At 46.0% G+C, this 21254-nt stretch overlaps 1 protein-coding gene across 13 annotated transcripts in view; it reads right to left on the minus strand.

Moving 5' to 3' along the window:
* KATNIP (katanin interacting protein) overlaps nt 1-21254 on the minus strand; it is a 241234-nt gene that overhangs the window by 188993 nt on the left and 30987 nt on the right. Inside the window, exon 3 of one of the 13 annotated variants that reach the window (XM_063612784.1) lies at nt 17409-17514. The exons of the other annotated variants lie outside the window; for them this stretch is intronic. The gene's annotated coding sequence lies outside the window, so the exon portion shown is untranslated. The remainder of the gene's footprint in view (nt 1-17408; nt 17515-21254) is intronic. 13 annotated transcript variants of the gene reach the window in all.

Here is a 21254-nt window from a genome sequence, read left to right on the forward strand (position 1 = left end):
TAAAAAAAATACAAAAAATTAGCTGGGTGTGGTGGTGTGTGCCTGTAATCCCAGCTACTTGGGAGGCTGAGGCTGGAGAATCGCTTGAATCCGGGAGGCAGAGGTTGTGGTAAGCCGAGATTGCGCCACTGCACACTCCTGCCTGGGCAACAAGAGTGAAACTCCATCTAAGAAAAAAAAAAAAAGAGGAGGCACCTGTGCCACAAGGGCAGTGGGTGGTGGAGTGGAGGGGGCCTGGGATTACTGGCGGGGCTGGGTGGGCTCTGCAGAAGAGAAAACAAGCCACCGAATTGTAAAAGAGCTCACCAGGAGAACGGGGGATGGCGGGGCAGGGGCCAGAAGGGAACAGTGTTTGTAAAAGCAGATGCCAGGAGACTCCAGAAGCCTGTCTTGGGCTGGGGTGGAGAGGGATCAAAGCCTGTTGGCTGATCCCAGGAGATAGCTAGAGAGTCTTGGCTTCTGACATCCCAGGCCTGCTTAAGGGCAAAGCCTGTTCGTGCTAACGGCAGATGCTGAAATATCACTCTCAAGTGTAGGGCAGTGCGGTGGGGTTCATGGGCCTCTCTCACACATACTGCGGTCAAGATTTTTACCATGTGAGACAATGTTCATCTAGGAATTTAAAGACGACAGTAAATGCTCATTCTGTCTGACCCCGGTCTCCTCCCTGACCATGTGGGACTGCGTTCCTTTCCCTCCTCCCTCCTCACCGCACTTCTTTCCTACCTACTTCCAGATTTACTAAACACCTCCTAATCCATGCCAGGGCATGTCCCCAGCCTCATGGAGCTGGTGGTCTAGTGAGGAAGACAGATTTTAATCAAATGACCTACCAAATGTATGACGTCAGCGCTCGGAAGGTGGGGGAGGCAGGGGCGATGAGTGGTTTTAAAAGTGGGGCAGGTGAAGCTTCGCTGCAGAGGACAACAGAACCAAAACCTGAAGGATGAACGGGTTAATTGTGGAGGAGAGGGGAGAGTGCTCAAAGCAAAGTGGAGGTGTGTTAAGGCAGCAGACGCACATGACCACGAGCAGAAGGGAGAAGGCAGGCACGTAGGACACAGACTGACATGGGACTGAGCCGGATGGACCACAAACACCGCGTGCCCACGGCAGGAGTTCTGCCCTGAGACTCAGACCACTGGGAAGCCACATGGTGCTCCTGGAGCAGACAGCAGAAGTTGGAGTAAGAAAGGGGTTGGGTGGCAGAGAATGGGTGCCAGGTTGCAGGTGAGAGGTTACTGCAGGTGCTCAGATGAGAGGTGTCAGCCACGTGGAGGGTCAGGGAGGAGAGGCTTCCAAGGTGAAGGCACAGGACTTGGTGACAGGCTGGAAAGAAGAGACGAGGGAGAGGGTCTATCAAGGATGATTCCAGGGTTTCTGGCCTGCCATCATTGGAGGGACGGGGCACCATTCATGGAGCGAAGGCTGGAGGGAGAGCAGGTCTGAGTGTGGCCTGGCGTATGAATGCAATCTGCTCTCCCCACTCTCCTGACCTCATTCCCACCTTCCCAACCCCCATCTCAATAGCCACGCAGCCCTTCTGGCTGCTTCTCAAGGTCATTGCCCTTGTGTTGACTGCCCTTGCGAGGTCACTGCCTCACCTTGAGGAGTCTTCGAAGCGTCCAGAGGAGCAGTTTCTGGTGTACAGGTTCGGAGTTTAGGGCTTCGAGGCACAGTTAAGGTCCACTTCCTCCCTGCTGGCCTCCATCCCAGGCTGGCTTCTCCACTCCCTCAGCTGTGTTCCTGAAGCATTTCCACACACCCCTCACTGAAGCATTATCAAAGGCAGTGGCTATGGGCTTTGCATGGGCAGCGGCTGTTGGGCTGCGGGACCCAGATCGTTCACATGCCCCAGCTGCTGGAAGTGTGGATGGCTGGTGGCTTACAGCTGTATCCCTTCCCAGGAAGAAATCCATCCATCCCAAGGTTATGCCAGATCTCTGATGTTGGTTGATGCCAAAGGTGCAAAGACCCCAGCTCCTTGTCTCAACTGGGACATCTCTGAAGGGCCATTTGTTTCCACCCAGGATCTGTGGGCTCCCCAAGGCCTGCACCACACAACTCCTCCTTCTGCCCAAGCCTGCCGCCCTTGCCCCGCACAGGTGTCATCCAAGAGCCCTCCCAATAAACCCCTGCATGTGTATCTCCTGCTCAGAGTCTGCGTCCTGGGAACCCTGAGACAGCACGTCGTTCCTCCTTGACCATCAGCTCCCAGGGCAGGCTGAGCCTTAACATCAAAAGCTACTGATAAATGTACTGTGAACCGAATGAATGATCCTGATGGCCAGGATTTCCTACAGTGGTCCTGAATTCAAACAGGCCAGGCCCAAATCCCCAAAGTCCAATGAACTCCTCAGGTCACAGGCCCCAATTTTAATTCTGAAATATGGTCACCGTGGCGGTGTGTGACATAAGGCCCTCAACTCCTGAGTCTTCCTTCAGTGGCTGAGCAGCCACATGGGGTGTGGCCGCAACTCTGGGCTGTGAAGCTGGCTTAGGAATAGCAAGCAGCTGCCCGGGAAGAAGCCAGGTGTGCAGACAGGAGAGAGACGGTTTTTCATTTGTGCTGCTCTGTTTTCAAGAGGGAAGGAGGGGATTGGGAGAGTCTGGTCAGCCCCTAAAGTAGCTCATGTTCTCTCTAAATGCACATTCTTTTTTTCTTTTTTTTTTTTTTTTTCTGAGATGGAGTCTCGCTCTGTCGCCCAGGCTGCAGTGCAGTGGTGGCGCAATCTCAGTTTGCTGCAACCTCCACCTCTCAAGCTCAAGTAAGTCTCCCGCCTCAGCCTCCTGAGTAGCTGGGGCAACAGGCATACGCCACCATGCCCAGCTAATTTTCGTATTTTTTGTAGAGACGGGGTTTCACCATGTTGCCCAGGCTGGTCTTGAACTCCTGAGATCAGACGATCCGCCCACCTCAGCCTCCCCCAAGGTGCTGGGATTATGGGCCTGAGCCACCATGCCCGGCCCAAATGCATGTTCTTAAGAGTGAAACTGCAGTTCACAAAGTCCATGATTTCTTGGCTTCCTGGTCCCACCTTCCAACCCATAGCCCCTTCCCTGTGCGTTACTCTAAAACCCAGATCTCTGTGGCTTTCTTCATTCAAAACCTGAGGGCTGGGCAGAGAAGTGGACACTTTGGGAAGCAACGTGGCAGTATCCACTGAGACAAGACGCCAAATCCCACAGACCCTTCATCTACTCAGACCTGGCCATTTCCCTCTTGCAATCCAGCCTTGAGAAAGCCACGCAGGTGCCTGAGAAGAATGGACAAAATGCTAGTTGAAAGCAACTCTAATGTCCTCCAGCTGGAGAACAGCTGAATACCAGGGAATCTGATGCAACAGGTTAAAAAATAGAAGAGCAGATAACATCAAGCATAGATCTCCAAGATACATAGCCCAGGGAGAATAGGCAAGTTACAGGTTACAAAAGCATGCTGTAAAACAGTACATTCAGTGTGACATCATTTCTGGTTAAAAAAAAAAAGAAAAGAAAAAAAGAAAATACATTTTAAAATACCACATATATTTTATGGATACACTCAGGTATACAAATGTCCTGTTAAAGCCTACCAGGTCACGGTCCTCCTCTGCTCAAAATGCTCCCCCGGCTCCCACCGCCCCCAGAGTAAAAGCCCAGGCCCTACAAATGACGCAAGGCCCTACACGACCTGGCCTTGACCCCTCTGTCCTCCTCTCCCACCACCCTCGCACCCTCGTCCCTCCTCCATCAGCCACACGGATGCCCTGTCCCCACAATTTTACCCTTGCTGTTCCCTCTGCAGAAATGCTCCTTTCCCAGAGATCTGCGTGGCTTCCTCTCACTTCGTGTAGTCTCTGCTCACATTCTCAGCAAGGCCCTTCTGAGGGCCCTATTTAATGTCACATCCCTCCTCAGTCCTCCCCAGCCCCCTTCCCTGCTTTATTTCTTCTCTGACACCCTTTATATTTTGCTTATTTATTTGCTTAGTGTCTGCCTCCAGCCACTGGCACATAAGCTCTACAGGGGCATGGATTTATGTTTATTTTGTTCACTGCTGAATCTCCAGGGCCTAGGACAATGTTTGGCACACGGCAGGTGCTTGATAAATATTTGCCAAATAAATGAAAGAATGAGTGCACAAAGTTTCCTCTATAGGGCCCCAGTCTACACGACCAGACTTGGTGATGCTCATTTGCTCCCAATACCTATTCTTTTCTTTGCTTCTATCACAATGAACAACTTGCTGGTCCCCCGCACTCCTGTACGTGCTCCAGTGTCCACATCTGGTTTTGTGTGTGTGTATGTGAGAGTATGTTTGAGACAGGGTCTCACTCTATTGCCCTGGATAGAGTGCAGGTGTGATCTCAGCTCACTGCAGCCTCGACCTCCCAGGCTCAAGTGATCCTCCCAGCTTAGCCTCCCGAGTAGTTGTGAGTATAGGTGCGTGCCACTACATCCAGCTAACTTTTTTTGTACTTTTGTAGAGACAGGGCTTTACCATGTTGCCCAGGCTGATCTTGAACTCCTGGTCTCATGCAATCCGCCTACTTAGGCCTCCCAAAGTGCTAGGATTACAGGTGTGAGCCACCATGCCCGGCCCACATCTGTTCTTATCTGCTGGGCCTTACCCCAATCCTGCCATCATCTATTCAGGCTTCAATGCCAATTCCTCCTGAAACCCTGGCCAGTCCCCTTCCCACTGCCTATCCTGTTAGCTGAGTAAAGACTTCCTCCTCTGGACTCCTGTTCTTTCCCCATTGTTTCAGAGTTCATCAACTGATTGCTCTGTGCTGAGTAATTGGTTTGTACTGAGTGGTTTGCATGTTTTATCTTACTGACCCATCATAGCAACTGATAAACTGGTTATTATGATTATCTCTATTTTACCGTTAAGGAAACGGAGGCATAGAGAGTCATCCAATGAGAAGTCACAGAGCTAGAATTTAAACCTAGCTTTGGACAGGCACAGTCTCACACCTGTAATCCCAGCACTCTGGGCGGCTAAGGTGGGAGGATGGCTTGAGGCCAGGTGTTCAAGACCAGCCTAGGCAAGACAGTAAGACCCTGTCCTCACAAAAACAAAATAAAACAAAAAACACCTAGCTTTATTGAACTCCAGTGTCTCTGCTTGTCACCTTTAGTGTCAGGTTCCACCATGAAATTGTGAGATCTGAGACTTCAGCCAGGGCCGAGGTGACTTTCAAGTCAGCAAAGAAGTAAGTAAACCGACCAGGAATCTCAGAGCCCTTGATGGGGACTGGACCATGGTAGATGACACAAGGTGGGTCCCTGGGCTCTCTGGCCTGAGTCACTGGCCAGACGTGAGTCACGGACACCACAACCAAAACCATCCTGGGACAGTGTGGCCCAGCGTAAGGAGCAGAGCATTAACAACATGAGCTTCAGCATCAGACAGACCAGGAACAAGCCCTGGTTGTTGTTGTTGTTGAGATAGGGTCTCACTCTGTCACCCAGGCTGGAGTGCAATGACATGAACACACCTCACTGCAACCTTGGCTTCCTGGGCTCAAGTGATCCTCCAACTTCAGCCTCCCAAGTAGCTGAGACTACAGGCACACACCACCATGCCCAGTTAATTTTTAATGTTTTTTTATACAGACGACGTCTTGCCACGTTGCCCAGGCTGGTCTTGAACAAGCCCTGGTTTCTTTTTAGCTGTGTGACTTAGGGCCTCACTTTTATTTGTAAAATGTGCAGCTGGATTCTGGATGTCACTGTCCCATCAGCCACAAGGTCACAGCACTGAGATTCCTGGACGCCATATTGGGACAGTGTGACTCCACCGCTAACCATAGGCTCCTGGACCAGGAGCAGGTGCCTGACCCAAGTAGGGCCAATAATCCTGAGAGGTTTGGATGAAAAGGTTTAGGCTCAGCCAGGTGCTGTGGTTCACACCTGAAGTAATCCTAGCCCTTTGGGAGGCAAAGGTAGAAGGATCAATTGAGCTCAGGAGTTTGAGACTCCATCTCTACAAAAAAATAAAATAAGTTAGCTGGGTGTGGTGGTGCACCTGTGGTCCCAGGTACATGGGAGGCTGAGGCAGGAGGATCGCTTGGCCTGGGAGGTCGAGGCTACAGTGAGTTATGATCATGCCACTGCACTCCAGCCTGGGCAACAGAGTCTAAAAAAAGGTTTAGGACAGACACAGTGGCTCATGCCTCTAATCCCAGCACTTTGGGAGGCCAAGGCGGGCAGATCACCTAAGGTCAGGAGTCTGAGACCAGCCTGATCAACACGCAGAAAACCCGTCTCTACTAAAAATATAAAATTAGTTGGGCATGGTGGCGCATGACTGTAATCCCAGCTACTTGGGAAGCTGAAGCAGAAGAATTGCTTGAACCTGGGAGGTGGAGGTTGCAGTGAGCCGAGATCGCGCCATTGTATTCCAGCCTGGGCAACAACAAAACTCCGTCTCAGACAAAAAAAAAAAGGGGTGGTTTAAGGGGTTTAGGGCAGATCTGGCTACTCTCTTTAAGTGGGTAAGTGAACTTAAGAGTCATTGGTAGGAACTCTTTTCTGCCAGGTGAACTGAGAAAGAAAGAAAGTCGATTTGTACCTAGTGAGAAGGACACAGAAGCAGAGAGGTAGATAGATAAGAGCTACAGAGAGAGGACTTCCCAGGACCCCGGAGGGCTCCATCTGTTCTTCACATCCAGATGATTCTGTGAAGCTCCACTGCTTCAGAGCCTGTGAGAAAGTAATGAAGTTCCCCTTCTGCTAAACTAGACTAAGTTTATTTTTTTAACCAAGTCCTAAGTAATATACTTACCTTGTAGAGCTGCTGTAAGAAATAAAAATAATAAGCTGGGCGTGGTGGCTCATGCCTGTAATCCCAACACTTTGGGAGGCCGAGGCGGGTGGATCACCTGAGGTGAGGAGTTCGAGACCAGCCTGGCCAACATGGTGAAACCCATCCCTACTAAAAATACAAAATTAGTTGGGCGTGATGGTACCTCTATCACGATGAACAACATGCTGGTCCCCCACACTCATCTATATGCTCCTGTGTCCACATCTAGTTGTGTGTGTGTGTGTGTGTGTGTGTGTGTGTTTGAGACAGGGTCTCACTCTATTGCCCTGGGTGGAGTGCAGTGGCGTGATCTCAGCTCACTGCAGTCTCGACTTCCTGGGCTCAAGTGATCTTCCCACCTCAGCTTCCTGAGTAGCTGGGACTACGGATGCATGCCATCACATCCAGCTAATTTTTTTGTACTTTTGTAGAGACAGGGCTTTACCATGCATGCTTATAATCCCAGCCACTTGGGAGGCTGAGGCAGGAGAATTGCTTGAACTCAGGAGGCAGAGGTTGCAGTGAGCCAAGATCAGGCCATTGCACTCCAGACTGGGCAACAGAGCAAAACTCTGTCTCAAAAAAAAAAAAAAAAAAAAAAAAAGGAGTAATATATGCAAAGCCCTTACCTCAGTGCCTGGCCCATGGTAAATAACATGGAGTACATGGTTGCTAATATTATAATCAAGCTGCAAGGACACACTATTACAGGAACTAAATAAATTAATCATCGTGCCCAGTCATCTAAATTACTTTTCCCTGGAAGGGTGGCATGTCATGGGGTTCTGTCCTTGGTCCTCTCCCAGGCCATAATTTTATCAGTGGCTGGATCTGGCTGTTGAAGCTGTTTATTATGTTGGCGGATGACATTCAGATGGGAGGCACACAGAATAAACTGGATGATGGAATCTGGGTTCAGATCAATTTCTTCAGGTTAGAGATAGAGCAAGAGTAGCTTGATAAAATGCATCATGTCCAAGGTAAAGGTCCTGTACAAGGGGAGGCACTGGGAGGGAAGGGTGGCTTGAGAAAAGTTCAGGAGGCAAAAGACAGAACTTTTAGCTGATGTGCTCAGTATGAGCTAACATTATGGTATGGCTGCCAAAACCACCACTACCATGGCACAAAATGAGTGTGTCAGAAATATTTGCTCAGACTAAGACAGATGAAGGGCACTAACATATTTAGCAACTAATACATGCCGGGCTCCATGCTGAACACTTGACATTTGCTATTTCCATTGACACTCTCATTAACCATAGGAGGTAGGTATTATTATCATTATCCCCATTTGACAGGTGAGAATGCTAAGGCTTAGAGAGGTGAAGTGACTTGACCAAGGTAGTAGAGAGCAGATATGGTATTTGAACCCAGTTTTCATTAGAAAGTGCAACTCCAGCCGGGCGTGGTAGCTCACACCTGTAATCCCAGCTTTGGGAGGCCAAGGCGGGTGGATCACGAGGTCAAGAGATCAAGACCACCCTGGCCAACATGGTGAAACCACATCTCTACCAAAAATACAAAAATTAGCTGGGCATGGTGGTGCACGCCTGTAATTCCAGCTACTCAGGAGGCTGAGGCAGGAGAATTGCTTGAACCTGCGAGGCGGAGGTTGCAGTGAGCCGAGATCGCACCACTGCATTCCAGCCTAGCAACAGAGCAAGACTCCGTCTCAAAAAAAAAAAAAAAAAAAAAAAAAGAAAGTGCAACTCCATTCCTATATTCTATACTGATCTGTTCAAAATTGGAATATCCCATTTGGTTCTCAGTGTATTTTTAGAGAAAGATTAACTTTTCCAGATGAAGGTGACCAGGAAGGTGAAAACTCACACAGGAAGTCTCCTTCAGAATGAATCAAGTTTGGAAAACCAAGAGCAAGTCTATATATCAGCCTCTCCTACCCGAGTCCACAGAAATGACACCATTCAAAGTCTATGGTAGCATATGCTTATTTCCCTGCACTTTGGGAGGCTAAAGTGGAAAATAAAAAGGGGTGCCACTAGCAGATTAAAAATGTTGAGAAATCCCTGAGAAGTGAATAGCAGATAGAATTAATGAACAAAAACACAGACCAAAACAGAAGCTAGGTAGGACAGCCACAAAAGGTGAAGGTGGGCCTGGGTTGCTCCAAACCTAGAGGCAGCACTTTCTCCAGGGAGAGGAGAAGGCCCCAGGCCAAGGGTCAAAGAGATTGATGGAGAGCTCCCGTGGGGATACCAGGAGGCAGCCTGTCAATCCCACCAGCCTTCAGGAGCTGTGACTATGGATCTTTGGGACAGAAAGGCAGAACATAGCCAGAAAGAAAGAGACCCTGTGCTCTCAAGACCAAGAATTACATCACTTCTCGCAGCAAATTCTGACCCTCTGCCCGTAAGTATTGGCGGCAATCTATAGCATCTACAGAGAAGGAAATGGGAAATCAGTGGCTTATGCCTGTAATCCTAGCACTTGGGAGGCCGAGGCAGGAAGAATGCTTGAGGCCAGGAGTTCAGACCAAGTTGGGCAACATGTGAGACACCTTCTCTATAAACAAAAAAGAAGAAAGAAAAAGAAAATAGGAAACAGGAAATCATACTACACAGAAGAACACATATCCACAAATCACAAAACATTCCAGGAAAACCAACATCCATGAAAGACAGGGACTAATCTAATAAATAGAAGAAATAACAATCAAACAGATAATAATGCAAGCAGAGACACTTAAAATATATTTAATATTATCAGAAGGATAAGAGAGGAAGGACATTGCATCTATCAAACAAGAACAGCCTACTACAGAAAAAGAATTAATTAAAAAATTACATTGATGGTAACTTGGGAAATGTAAAAAAAAAAATCACAAATAAAAGATTTAGTCATCAAAATAAATCATTTGTGACCAGCCTGGCCAACATGGTGAAACCGTGTCTCTACTAAAAATACAAAATTAGCCAGGCATGGTGGTGGGTGCCTGTAATCCCAGCTACTCGGGAGGGTGAGGCAGGAGGGAGGCAAAGGTTGCAGTGAGTGGAGATCATGCCACTACACTCCAGCCTGGGCCACAGAGCGAGACTCTGTCTCAAAATAAATAAATTAATTAATTTAATTAAATTAAAAAATTAAAAGAAATCAAAACATGCTGAAGGGCAGAATAGATACAGATAGAGAGAAAATTAGTGATCTGGAAGATTAAACAGATCCTGTGTTTTCCAAAACACAGGAATAAAGACAAAGAGGACTGGCAAATATATAAAAAGCTGTTAATCACTATTCCATACAATTAGAAAGACAGGCTGTCTCAGATATTTTTGGGTGAAGTGTAAATTCAGATTTTCTCATGAGGCTATTTCCAGATTTCCCACCACAAGAGCCAAACAAATCCCTATTATTTAGGCCAAGGGTAAGCAAATTAATCACAGGCCAAATCTGGCCAGGCACCTATTTTTGCAAATAAAGTTTTACTGGAACACAGCCATGCTCATTTACATATTGACTATGGCTGCTTTTGTGCTCAATGGCAGAGTAGTTGTGACAAGAGACCATGTGGCCCGCAAAGACTGAAGTATTTATTACCTGATCCTTTACAGAAAAAAGTTTGTTGACCCCTGGTTTAGACCATTATTAGTTGGGTATTTTGCTATTTGTGGCCAAAGTGACTCCTAATTGAAATAAATAATAGAGTTGCATAGGCTGGGCACAGTGGCTCATGCCTGTAATCCCAGCACTTTGGGAGGCCAAAGCGGGCAGATCACTTGAGGCGAGGAGTTTGAAACCAGCCTGGCCAACATGGTGAAACCCTGTTTCCACTAAAAAAAATTAGCTGGAGTGGTGGTGCACACCTATAATCCCAGCTACTTGGGAGGCTGAGGCACAAGAATCCCTTGAGTCTGGAAGGCGGAGGTTGCAGCGAGGTGAGATCACACCACTGCACTGCACTCCAGCCTGGGCAGCAGAGTGAGACTCCGGTTCAAAAACAAACAAACAAAAAAGAATAGAGTTGCATAAATAGAAAAAGCTCCAGAAAGATGAACATCCAATGTATTACGGCAGTTATTTCTGGGAAGGAGAATGAGACTGATGGTAAATTTGATGGGCTATTTTTGTTTAACATGCAAACTTGAAAATTTTTTTATAATAACCACGTACTCAAATTATTTTGCAATTTAATTTTTCCGAGAAGAATTTAAGGTCTTATGCTATGATGATAAAGAACAAACTACTGATGCATTAAAAAACATGGATGGAGCCAGGCATGGTGGCTCAGCTACTTGGGAGGCTGAGGCAGGTTTGCTTGAGCCCAGGAGTTTGAGGCTACAGTGAGCTGTGACTGTACCACTGCACTCTAGCCTGAGTGACAGAGCAAGGCCCTTCTCCAAAACAAAACAAAACAAAACAAAACAAAAAAGAGTCAAAATAGTGGTTATCCTTGGAGAGGTATTAACTGGGAGAGGACATGTGAAAACCTCGTAAATATAGAGTATTCTACATTTGATGTGAATAACTGATTTTATATATTTATATATAAAAATTCATAAAACTATATGCTTAAGCTTATTTTACTGCACATAAGTTATACCTCAATAAATACATTTTAAAAAGAATAATGCAAAGTAGGCATTTTTCATTGTCCCTTAGTATGGTCCTGTTTCTGAAATATATGTAGTTGCGTAGAAAAAAATGCTAGAGGCACAGTGGCTCACGGCTGTAATCCCAGAACTTTGGGAGGCAGAGGCAGGAGGATTGCTTGAGTTCAGGAGTTCAAGACCAGCCTGGGCAACATGGCGAGACCCTGTCTCTACAAAAAATACAAAAATTAGTTGGAGATGGTGGCATATGCCCATAGTCCCCAGCCACCCAGGAGGCTGAAGTGAGAGGATCACTTGAGCCGTGTTCATGCCACTGCACACCAGCCTGGGTGACAAAGTGAGACCCTGCCTCAAAAAAAAAAAAAAAAGAAGAAGAAAAGAAAAGAAAAAGACAAGAAAAGACAAAGGAAAGGGAAAAGGGAAAAGGAAAAAAAAAAGCTAGAAAGAAACATAAAAATAAATACAGATGATCTCAATGGCTCATCTTAGGATTTTTCGACTTTATTGTGGTATGAAAGCAATATACATTCAGTGGAAACTGTACTTCAAGTACCCATACAAGCATTCTGTTTTTCACTTTGAGTACAGTACTCAATAAATTACATGAGATATTCAACACTTCATGATAAAATATGCCTTGTGTTAGATGAATTTTCCCAACTGTAGGCTAATATTTAAGTGCTCTGAGCACATTTAAGGTAGGCTAGGTTAAACTATGATGTTCAGCAGGTTAAGTATATTAAATGCATTTTCTTTTGATTTACAGTATTTTCAACTTAGGATGGGTTTATTGGGACATAACCCATTGTATGTTGAGGAGCATCTGTAATAGTGATTATCTAGGTGGTACGATAACGAATCATTTTTGTACCTTTCTGCATTTTCTAATTTCTTGACAATCAGCATGCATTAGTTGTGGAATCAGAAAGAAATTAAATGTTGAATGCAGGGCCCACTGGGTTGGCTATCTGCAGGTGTCAACCACACCAACCCTGCCTCCCTACCCCAACCCCAGCTACTCCAGCTGATGGAACATGGTGAAGACAGGATCTGACAGAGGGACTCAATGAGTAATAAACAGCGAATACTTAAACAGCCCTTACAGATATGGTTCTAAGTGCTTTACATGTATTAGTCTTTTAATTCTCTCAACAACCCCAGGAAGAGGTACTCTATTTTCAGCTCCATTCTGCAGCTGAGGAAACTGACGTGCACAGAGGTTAGGTAATTGCTGAAAACCACACAGCTAGTAGTAGAGCCAGGATGTGAACCCAGGCTGTCTGCCCCAGCCTCTTGCCCTGCCTGCCCGGGACCTTTCCACCTCAGTGCCAAGCCATCTCCCAGGACTTCAATAAAGCATGAGTGGCCCAAACAATGTATTTTTTAAAGAGTTTAGGTTTCTATATTAAAAAAAAAAAAAAAAAGAAGAAGTTGGAAAAGTCCAGGACTTTATTGAACTTCTTTATACTTATTTCAGTTTCTGTTTTTTTTTTTTTTTTTTGAGACAGGGTCTTGCTTTGTCAACGAGGCTGGAGTGCAGTGGCACGATCTTGGCTTATTGCAGCCTCAATCTCCTGGGCTCAGGTGATCCTCCCACCTCGGCCTCCCAAGTAGCTGGGACTACAGGCATGCAACCGTGCCTGGCTCATTTTTGTATTTTTAGTAGATATGGGGTTTTGCCATGTTGCCCAGGCTGGTCTCGAATTCCTGGGCTCAAGTGAACCTCCTGCCTTGGCCTCCCAAAGTGCTGGGATTACAGGTGTGAACCACTGCACCTGACCTTATTTCAGTTTTTGTTTTGAATTATATAGTGGTGGTGGGGAGGAAGGCACAGTTCAGTGGCTTCTTTTTTTTAATTGGTAATTATTTTTAATTGTAATTTTTTTTTGAGGCAGGGTCTCACTATGTTGCCAGGCTGGCCTCAAACTCCTGGGCTCAAGTGATCCTCCTGCCTAAGCCTCCAAAAATGCTAGGATTGCAAGCATGAGCCACCACATCTGGCCTTCAGCAGCTTCTTTTTAAAAAATTTTTAATTTATTTTTATTTTTAATTTTTGTGGGTACGTAATGGGTGTATATATTTATGAGTTACATGAGATGTTTTTATACAGGCATACAATGCATAATAAGCACATCAGGGTAAAAGGGGTATCCATCCCCTCAAGCATTTATCCTTTGTGTTTATAAACAACCCAAGTATATTCTTTTAGTTATTATTATTATTTTTTTGAGACAGAGTCTCCCTCTTATCGCCCAGGCTGGAGTGCCTTGGCATGATCTCGGCTCACTCAACCTCTGTTTCCCAGTTTAAGTGATTCTCCTGCTTCAGCCTCCCCAGTAGCTGGGACTACAGGTGTGTGCCACCACACCCAGCTAATTTTTGTATTTTTAGTAGAGACGGGGTTTCACCATGTTGGTCAGGCTGGTCTCAAGACTCCTGGCCTCAAGTGATCTGCCCACCTCAGCCTCCCAAAGTGCTGGGATTGCAGGTGTGAGCCACTGCACCTGGCCTCTTTTAATTATTTTTAAATATACAATTAAATTATTTTTGACTATAGTCACCATGTTGTGCTAGCAAATACTAGGTCTTATTCATTCTTTCTATTTTTTTTTTTCTTTTTCAGAGTCTCACTCTACTGCCCAGGCTGGAGTGCAGTGGCATGATCTTGGCTCACTGCAACCTCCGCCCGCCCCCTTCCCCACAGGGTTCAAGCAATTCTCTTGCCTCAGCCTCCCCAGTAGCTGGGTTCACAATCATGTGCCACCACGCCCACCTAATTTTGTATTTTTAGTAGAGACGGGGTTTCACCATGTTGCCTCGGCTGATCTTGAACTCCTGACCTCAAGTGATCTGCCTGCCTCGGCCTCCCAAAGTGCTGGTATTACAGGTGTGAGCCACTGTGCTCAGCCATTCTTTCTACTTTTTTTGTGCCCATTAACCATCCTCACTTCTCCTTCACCCTCCGTAGCCTCTGGGACCCATCCTTCTATTCTCTATGTCCATGAGTTTAATTTTTAGCTCCCATAAATAAGTGAGAACATGTGAAGTTTGTCTTTCTGTGCCTGGCTTATTTTACTAAACGTAATAACCTCCAGTTCCACCCATGTTTTTGCAAATGACAGGATCTCATTCTTTTTTCTGGCTGCACAGGACTCCATTGTGTGTGTGTACCGCATTCTCTTCATACGTGTGTCTGCTGGACACTGAGGTTGCTTCCGAGTCTTGGCTATTGTGAACAGTGCTGCAAGAAACATGGGAGTGGAAAAATCCCTTCGATATACCCGTTTCCTTTCTTCTGGGTATACATTTAGGAGTGGAATTGCTGGATCGTATGGTAGCTCTTTTTTGAGGAATCTCCAAACTGTTCTCCATAGTGATCGTACTAATTTACATTCCCAACAAATGTGTACAAGGATTCCCTTTTCTCTGTATCCTCGCCAGTATTTGTTTTTGCCTGTCTTTTGAATAAAAGCCATTTTAACTGGGATGAGATGATATCTCGTAGTTTTGATTTGTGTCTAGTGGCTTCTAACTGGAATCTGGCTATAGTTAATTGCATTGAGTTTGGGGAGGTGAGTATCAGACCAGCTCCCCTTGCCAGATGAGGAAACTGAGGCTCACATTTACCTGGCAGTCGTTGCCTCTGCCCAGCCCTGTGGTCACAGGAGTTCGGGGTCCTCCTGTCTGGCTGTAAACCAGTAGCAAGGGCCTGCGGGGAGGAGGGGGAGTGGCGTGTTCTTGCCACTTTGCCAGGGTGCACAGAACACAGGCTATCAGCTGAGCCCTGTACTTGCTGTGTTACCCAGGGCAGGCTGTCTCACCGCTCTGAGCCCAGACTTCCTCTCATGTAAGATAAGGATAATATTCCTTGCCTTATCGGGCATTGTGAAGAGTCAAGACAACAGATGTCAACATCACTTTTTTTTTTTTGAGATGGAATTTCACTCTTGTTGCCCAAGCTGGAGTGTGGTGGCACGATCTTGGCTCACTGCAAACTCTGCCTCATGGGTTCATGCGATTCTCCTGCCTCAGCCTCCTGAGTAGCTGGGATTACAGGCGCACACCACCACACATAGCTAGTTTTTGTATTTTTAGTAGAGACAGGGTTTTGCCATGTTGGCCAGGCTGGTCTCAAACTCCTGACCTCAGGTGATCCACCTACCTCGGCCTCCAAAGTGCTGGGATTACAGGCGTGGGCCCCCATGCCCAGTTTTGAACATAATTTTTAACAATTGTGCTGTCAGTTACTATTCCCACCACACAGTGGCCATGAAGGGGACAGCTGCTGTTTTCTGCCTTTCCCCTTTTCTGGCACCAGTATCCTGATTTTCCTTTTGGAAAATATCCCTTCCTAACCATGTGCTTAACGTAGGGTTGACCCCACCCAACCTTTGTCTCCAGGACAAGTGCACAACCCTAGATGGGCCAGCGAGTCTCTATCTGGGGCCATGGCTGAAGAGTTAGCCTTGGAGAGTGCTCACTCTTTGCTGAAGTTGCTGAGAGAATTCTGAAAATGACAGGAAGGAGAAGGGGAGAAGGAGGAGGAAGCAGAGGAGGAAGAAGCACCAGTCACTATTCAGGGATTCACGACCTGTAGGGCACTGTTCTAGGCACCCTGACCACCTAGTGAGACAGGTGCTGACACTATCCCCATTCTATATAGAAAGAAACTGAAGCTCTGAGGTGGCTGAGCTGCTTGGGTGAGTGATGAGCCAGGATTCATCCCCAAACCTTTTAAATCTAACACCTGAGCTTCCCCCACCATGCCATCTGGCCTCTATACTGTAAGCCTAACGCTGCTGGTAGCCATCTTGACACCTGGTGGAGAACAGACCTGCCACTGAAGAAAGCAGAGTCAAGAGGGACTACGTCAGAGCACCTAGATCCATCCATGCCTGATGTCCACCCCTGAACTTTTCAGCTAAGTGAGGCAACAAATCCTCTTCTTTGGCAGAAGCTGGTTTAAGAAAGGTTTCTATCACTTAAACAGAAGCTGACAGACATGGCCTGTGGACACTACTAAAGCTGAAGTCACAGAAGTATTGGCTCTTGTCAGACTTGGGGGACCACAGAGGAAATACGGGCTCAGAGAGGGGAAAGCAAGTGTGTCCATGGTCAGTGACAGCAGCCAGGACTGGAGCCCACATGGCCTGGCACTTTCATGACCTGTGTCTTGCTCCTCCAAAAGTGTCCCCAGAGTAAGCGACAGTTTTCATGGGGTGTTTTTATCCTGCAGACATACCTTTCCTGAGTAACTTGCAGGAATCTCCTCTTAGCACCATTCTCTCTTCTAACCATATTCCATACAGTGACTTCTGGGGGTGGAGGGAGGAGGTAAAGGGAGCTATCTTAAAGGCTATTTCATGCCTAAGATCTGAGGATAGAGAAAACTTTAATGGTGCTCTGTTGAAGGGCGCATTGTTTATCCAAAACAGACTCAGGAAAGGGAAGCTGTCAACATTATCTCTGTCTGGTCACAAATTGCAGCTCTCTGATGGGTTTTTCCTAGAGTTTAATCTTGTGCTGGAAGCTAAGCTGATACCAGGAAGGTTTTAGACATGTCAATCTCCTTCCTGGCATTTTATCAGAAATTGATTCTCTTTGCTTTTTGGGGCTGGAGTCTTGGCCCTGTTGTTGTTAAACTTGGGTGTTGGTGTACCCATCTCCTGCAGTGCCCACCCTAACTGCAGAGGTCCCGGGACAGGCTGGGGACTCAGATACAAAGGAATTCCAACAGGGAGGGATTATGCACCATTCTTCCATCATACCAAAGGGGCCCAATCTGTGTCCTGCTCTTTCTCAGCAAGACTTCTCCACCTGTGACTTTCAAGGGATTAGTTTTGTAAATAGGATATTTTGCCCTGCCAGTCCTAAATTATAATTGTTGACATTTATTGAGCTCTGAGTATGGGCCAGGTTCTGTCCTAAGCACTTGATATGTATGAATTCACTGAATCCTTGCCACAGTCCTGTGAAATGCAGGTTTTATATCATCCCCATCTTATAGAGGGGGAAGTCAAATCACGAAAAGGTAAGTCACTTGCCTGAGTGGTAGAGCTAGCCTAGGAATCCAGGCTGTTTGGTTCCAGGGTTCACAGGCTCAATTCCTCTGCTGCACTGCTTCTAATCCTGCCCTGTGTCTTATTTGCCCTGCATAAATCAGAAGTTGTCAATGTTAATGGGGCCCCTCTCTTCAAGTTCTCAAAGCTGCAGAGAGACCAAGACCTCAAGAGGCAGAAAGACTGACAATAATTTCACAAGTGGGAATACATTTGGCAGTTGAATCTAAAATAGATTTTGTTCTTCTCTGCCCAGAAATATGAACTAAAAGGTTTCATTCCGGTAAAAGTGCAGAGTTGGAATGTCAGCTGTCATACCAGGCTCTTTGTAATGCAACACCACCAACTTGCCTTTTCTTTTGTTTTCTTCCTTTAAAAAAACTTTTTTTTAAACAAAGCAATTGAGATCTGTAAATATGGACGGGGCAACAAGACTGAAGTTGCAAGAACATGGAGAACTAAATGGAGAAAAGGGAAGGAAGTATCTGCAGTTTGTGCACTAGTGGAGTCTGAAACTCACAGAAAAGTCACCTATCTTACTGGTGCCTGTAATCAGCCAAGACAAATCTTATGAGCTCAGGGCTGCAAGAGATGGCTTGCAGAAATCGAGGTGCTGCAATTCGCAATTGCAACGTGGAACCAACCAAAATGCCCACCAATCAATGAGGAGATAAAGAAACTGTGGTATGTATATACGATGGAATACTACTCAGCCATAAAAAGGAATGAATTAATGGCATTCGCAGCACCATGGATAGAACTGGAGACTATTATTCTAAGTGAAGTAACTCAGGAATGGAAAACCAAACATTGTGTGTTTTCACTGACAAGTGGGAGCTAAGCTATGAGGATGCAAAGGCATAAGAATGACACAGTGGACTTTGGGGACTCGGGGGGAAAGGGTGGGAAGGGGGTGAGGGATAAAAGACTACAAATTAGGCGTAGTGTATACTGCTTGGGTGATGGGTGCACCAAAATCTCACACATCACCACTAAAGAACTTACTCATGTAACCAAATACCACCTGTTCCCCAAAAACCTATGAGAAAACAAAAAAAATCAAGGTGCTAGATATGCCTCCAAGTCCTTCTCAAGTAAACATCCCTCCTCTCACTCCCACAAGACAAGTGAACTAGGGAACTATAGGAGTGGCCACTGAATGGCTCCACTGTGGGAACCTCAGTCAAGGACAGCCACACTTGAATCTGGCCAGCTTGCTACGAGATAACCTGGAACAACAACAACAACAAAAGCTCTATCCCTTTCATGCACTGTTAAAAGATTAATTGGAAACATCAATTTAAATAGAGCACACACCCTTTGATCCATTAGTTCTACTTTTAAGCATTTAACCTTTGGCTACTCCTATGTGCACAGGGATGTCTGCTCCAGAATATTCTTTAAAGTATTCTTACAGTAGCAAAAGACTATTAATAGACTAGCTATTCATTAATCAGGAATTAGTAATACATTAATGCAATTATTTAGAACCAAAACTTGATCTGAAGTGACATAAAATTTATAGCCTTTATTTACCCACTTAGTATAAATATTCATATTTTGCTGTACACACACATTTTATATATATACATATATATGTTTTAGAGATGGGGCTTCACTATATTGCCCAACCTGGACTCAAACTCCTGGGGTCAAGTAAGCCACCCACCTCAGCCTCCCAAGTAGCTGGTGGGATAAAAAGCATGAGCCACCTCAATGAGCTCTGTACATATATTAATGTATTTGATTATAGAGTGCTTTTCCAGGTCCTCCTAGGATGGTATAACTTTTTAAGTATATAAAAAATAAAATATATTTGGCCTTAAATGTTTCAAGTAAAGAATTACATTCCTGTAAATCTACAATGGAGTACTAGGCAGCCACGAAAACAGTGAGGTCTGTCCATACGACCTGCTGAGGAATGCTCTCCAAGATACGTTGTTAAATGAAAAAAAAAAAAAAAAATCAAAAAGAAAACAATGTGTATTGCATGAGGGGGATGGATGGGTGGGTAAAGGAGACAAAGCATATGTTCTGCATAGCTGCATACCTGTAGAATATTTCTGGAAAGACACATAATAAATTGATTATAGTTGCTGCCTCTTGGGAAGGCAACTGAAGGCTGGTGTCAGGAATATTGTATTCCCTGAATACTCTTTAGTATTGATTAGCCAGGCCAGACTCTCTCACTGGCCTGTGGCCTGGGCTTATAGAGGAGGAAGAGCTAATAGGAGGATCAAGACAGCAACAAGGACCAGGCTAGGTGGTTCATGCCTATAATCCCAGAATTTTGGGAGGCCGAGATGGGAGGACTGCTTGAGCCCAGGAGTTCAAGATTAACCTGGGCAACACGGCAAAACCCCATTTCTACAAAAGATACAATTAGCTGGGTCTGGTGGTGCACACCTGTGGTCTCCACTACTCAAGAGGCTGAGGTGGGAGGATCACTTGAACTTGGGAGGCAGAGGTTGCAGTAAGCTGATACAGCGCCACTGCACTCCAATCTCGGTGACACAGCGAGACCCTGTCTCAAACAAAAAACAAAAAAGATAGCAACAAGATAAAGAGACCCAGAAGACCCAGAGGAGAGCAGAGGTGTGTTTGTGGTTGCACACTGAAGAGACAGAGAGGGCTGTCCAGATAACCTCGTCCCTGGAGGAACCCTGGATCCTGGTCTCCCTCCATTGCTGTGTTCTCCTCAGACCCCTGTCTCCTCTTTTGCTTGGGAAAAATGAAGGAAGCCTCTACCCTTGCACCAGGAGTCTCTGTTACTAGCAGGAAGGGGTGTGTGTGTGTGTGTGTGTGTGTGTGCGCATGTGCATGCATGCAAAGGGAAGGCTTAACATTTTCTACTTAGGTGAGTTCAATGACTTTTGCAATCCTTGCAAAGTCAGTTCAGCAGATGAGTGTGCTGTCAAGAGCATTTTTTGGAATCTCCAATCAACTGCAAAAACGGCTGTTCGTTATCACGGGAGGCTCTCAGAGTGGTTAAGAATGAGGGCCCTGGGGCTAGCCTGCCTGGGGCCCAGGTGCCTGGGGACACACAGCCAGGAAGCAGGAAGGCTGGAATCAGCCTCAAGTCTGGCTGGAGTGAGGGAGGCCCCTTCTGTAGGAAGTGTAATTAATTGTGCTGCCTTCTCCTTGTGAATCTCTCTGTTAAATCCTAGACACTTTAAGTTATATGACAACTAACATCTATGGAACACTTATTGTGTGCCCAGCACCGTGCTAGGTACGTTAATACATGACTGTATTAACTCTCTCCAAAGTGGACATTATCAAACAAGGTGAGAGGGCTCAAGAGACTTGTCCAAGGTCACACAGCTGGGACTTGAGGCAGAGCTGCTTGGCCTCAGGACCTGAACTGCAGCCCTCACAGCAAACTGGAGGTATTAATTCACAGAGTCACCAGTGGCCTCAGTGGCTCTGAGCAGTAAGGGGACATGTCCCCAGCGCCATGCTCATGAGCCCCACAGTGCCCTGGGCACCAGTGTGGATGCTGTAGGGATGAACTGGAAGATGAATAAATATTTCTTCCTCCTCTGTGATCTCCTTTTTTCTAACACTGCATGATAAATTTACTTCCTAATGATTTTTAAGTAAACTACAATGACCACAATTTCAAAATCATTAATAATTCATGTCCAAGGGCCATAAACACTATATAATCTCCACAGGCAGGAACCATGAATACTTGTTAGAAACGAGGCTGAGAATATTTTTACCAGCTGAACTGAAATTATCTACTGACTTCAAGCCAACCATCAAAGCTAGATTTTTCAGAAATGACTGTAACCTGGCCAGGCACAGTGACTCACGCCTGTAATCCCA

Source organism: Symphalangus syndactylus, chromosome 11 (genome assembly GCF_028878055.3).
Source record: "Symphalangus syndactylus isolate Jambi chromosome 11, NHGRI_mSymSyn1-v2.1_pri, whole genome shotgun sequence".
NCBI lineage: Eukaryota > Metazoa > Chordata > Mammalia > Primates > Hylobatidae > Symphalangus > Symphalangus syndactylus.